General features: G+C 43.9%; 1 pseudogene; it reads right to left on the bottom strand.

Moving 5' to 3' along the window:
• Window positions 1–274: 274 nt before the first annotated feature.
• LOC129078601 (tyrosine--tRNA ligase, mitochondrial-like) lies at window positions 275–1,037 on the bottom strand (annotated as a pseudogene).
• Between the last annotated feature and the right edge of the window lie 2,333 nt (window positions 1,038–3,370).

Genomic DNA, 3,370 nt, shown 5'->3' with positions numbered 1-3,370 from the left:
CCTTAATGTTTGCAGATCAGGAATTGAAACATCCCATCATTAGGCAAACGCGGTGTTAATTTCCCCACCTATATAAATAATGAGATCGCTCACAGAGCGAGCGAGGCCCAGAGCAGTCTCCGCTGTCCCCTGTTCTGACTCTCAGAAGCGAGGGTGTAGGCTCTGGAGCCAACCTTTCGTATACCTTGAGAACAAATGATGGATAAGCTGGAACAACCAGAAGGACTTTTCATCATAGTTAAACCCATTCATGATGCAGGAATCCATTTTTTAACTAGCGAAAGCCCATTCTTAAGAATGTCGTCCAGCCGATTAAAACACTTTCCGAAGTTGTTACCTGTCTGTGGATTAATTTATAGTGACTCCGCCTCCTGTCATCACCCACCCCGGGGACCCTCTGGAATGACATTGGCTTTGCGGCATGTGTCTAGGACCCTTGTTGCAGAGTCAAGAACTCATTCGAAAAAATGAAGCTTCTTTAAACAACTCTTTTCACCCATGGTCCAAACAGGACCGTGAGCTCCAGTGCATCGTGACAGAGGGCTTGTGTCCATCCCTCGGCGGCAGCCAGCCCTCCGTGTCCATGAGCAAACTTCATTGCTTCTGCAGCTAGTCGTTTCTGAGGACGCTGCTTTTCAGGCTCTTTGACGGGCAACTGCGTTACCTGGTCCACCTCTGGAAGGTGGGGCTGGAGGAGTGAAGAGCTTCGGGTACCTATCGGTAGAATCATCTGCTGCCTGACAAACACTCGACGCAATTCTCATGCAGCTGTCTTATCTCTGCTTGGCTGAGCAGCCGTGCCGGAGCGTGGCCCAGTTTCCTTCCAGCTATGCTTGTCATTAGAGCTATAGTGATTCCGAATATGTCTTCTCTAGTCAAGAGGTAGATGACGAACTGGTATCCCAGCAAGATATAGCCCAGACACCCAGCTGGACCCGACACCCGTAATGCGGGAACAGGTGGTAGAAGTCACAGGCCGGGAGCACCAGGTATGAGATCTCAGCCAGTAACGCACGGCCTTGGGGCTCTGCTGCCATCACCTTGTCATGCCCTCGGGGCAGTGGCGACTGCTGACTACGGTGTCCACCTGTGCTGCTGCTTCTTGCCGAGTTGCGCGGCCCTGTGACGTTGCCCCATGGCGGCCCATCAGCCACGGAAGCTTAGTCCCTGGGAGAGCGAAGCTTTGGTGCTCCTGCATGCGCGTTACCTCTCGGGTGCTGCGTGTCCAGGGCGCCCCTGCTCTCCGTCCGCACGCAGCTGGGTCTCCAGGGGCGCGAGGACGCCCCCGGACCAGCAGGCTCGCGCTGTGCCTGCTTCCCAGAACTGAATCGAGCCCAGCGGCGCCGGCGCATGTGCTCCTTGAGGCAAGGTCTGTTTTTGTCCCCTTCTTGGGGAAGAGCTCCTTGAGCAGACCCCAAGCTTTCTGCATCACTGGAGACCCCTGAGGGCCTTATTTTTAGGGTTATTGAACTGTTCTGTATGGAACTGAGATGTTGGTTACATGCTTTTATCACAACCCTTGGAGAGTGAACATGGCTGTATGCAAAATTTAAAACCTCAGCCATAATGTCAAGAGATTCTAGCACGGAATACAAATGGGGACAAGCAAATTTAAATGTATCACAAATGTTCAATATGGCCTCCAGGAAGGAAGCGGGGGTGGGGAGTGAGGTACTGACCTAAGTAACTTTAGAAACAATGCTTTTACTGAATATTGTAAAGCTACAGGCAAAAAGAACCACATGTAAACATTGTACTCTAGTTATTAGTTATTGATTTTCCCACAAGAGTATGAGTTAGCAATTCTGAAACTACATGAATCAATTTTTATGTGTATCACTGCATTCTACTTTGTTTTTTAAAAAGCCCAAACACTTAATTTTAATACTTTTCCATAGGAAAAATAACTTTCAGGCTCCTCCCTTCAAAAATATAAGTCTATTATTTTCAGAGAATTTTTCATCCAAGAAAACCCAAAGATCTTTTCCAGAGCTAAACTGCAAGCTTTGTAATTGTTTTAGAATTGATTGTTGTACAAAATAGGGTTATGTGTCTGACAGTGTTCTGACACAATAAAAGGAATTTTTCAGTAGTGAAGGAGTTACAATTTTTCATTGGTTGTAATAAGTTTGTTTTTCTTTTCCTTTCATTGCTGTCTCTTTGTAGATAAAATGGGGTTTCATAAGCTCTTGTTTTCCAACATCAGTTTCTAGGAAATTTTTTCATCAGGAGGCCTTGCTCAAGGCTAAATACAGCTCAGAGAAAAATACATCCTAAATAGCCTTTAAAAGATTTATTGTGTTGTGCTTAATGGGAAATATTGTTACTGTAAAAATACATGGTAAGGTGTAACCTTGAATGTTTGTTTACTGGGCTACTTGAAAGTAAATGTAACAGCCTTATTTTCCAAAATAGATAAGCTGCTTTTCATCTGGTTTCTGCAATATTTTCAAAACAATTTCTCAGAAATTAAGTACCTGTTTTAGCATCCGTTAAATATTTGAAATTTATATTTATCATTCAAATGTAAGCTATGTAGTTTGGAATATTCATCCTCTAGTACTAGAAATGTATTATTGGTTTTAAATGAACTTCGTAGTTCCCACTTTCCAAGACTGGGTCTCCCTGGTTTCTTCCTCACTTTTAATTGTAAGTACAAAAGGTTCTATTTGTGAAATTTTATAGATATGCAGTGTGTGCACCAGAGGAAACCGGTGGCAACTGGCCTCGGATAGTGGCTTCTCTAATGCCACCTTGTACTTAGAAACATGGATGTAGAGACAAACTTTGGAGTAGAACCAGTATGTGAAATGAAGACTTTGTATAGTTGCTTTGCTATTGGAAAATGTTAAAGAAATGGGAAGTCTGGTGTGGTGGTCAAAACCTCCTAAGTATTTAGCGACAGATGAAATAAAACCCAACAGGCCAGCCTGGACAGCATAAGTGTCTCAAGTTCAATTCGCTCTGCTCTGTACGTGCTGACCAGGTGACTTAAGCAAGAAATATCCCTCTTGCAGCCTTCCGCTCTCAGGTCAAGGGCTGGGCACTGCTTCGCTGAAGAGTTTTCCCACAGGCAAGTAAGCGAAGGTGACCAGCACTGGGTCACTCCTTCCGCAGTCACTGCAATGACAGGCACTATAATAGGCAGCAGGGACATGGTTGTGAACACACAGCTCTTGTTTAGTACATCCTATAGTCTAGTGAGGGAGAGAAATAATAATTAATAACAGTTATATGTGATAATTATTAACTTACAGTCTAACAACCATTAATAATGCAATCAATATTAATACAGTATTATTTTATATAGTTAAACTGCACTGGATTATTTTCCAGAAAAATCTCAGAAGACTTTAATTTGTCTGATTCT

The sequence above is a fragment of the Pteronotus mesoamericanus genome, unplaced genomic scaffold, assembly GCF_021234165.1.
Source record: "Pteronotus mesoamericanus isolate MK-2021 breed Mesoamerican mustached bat unplaced genomic scaffold, CSHL_Meso_final contig_74, whole genome shotgun sequence".
NCBI lineage: Eukaryota > Metazoa > Chordata > Mammalia > Chiroptera > Mormoopidae > Pteronotus > Pteronotus mesoamericanus.
The sequence above is the reverse complement of the archived record's forward strand: the minus strand, read 5'-3'. Positions and strand labels throughout refer to the sequence as shown.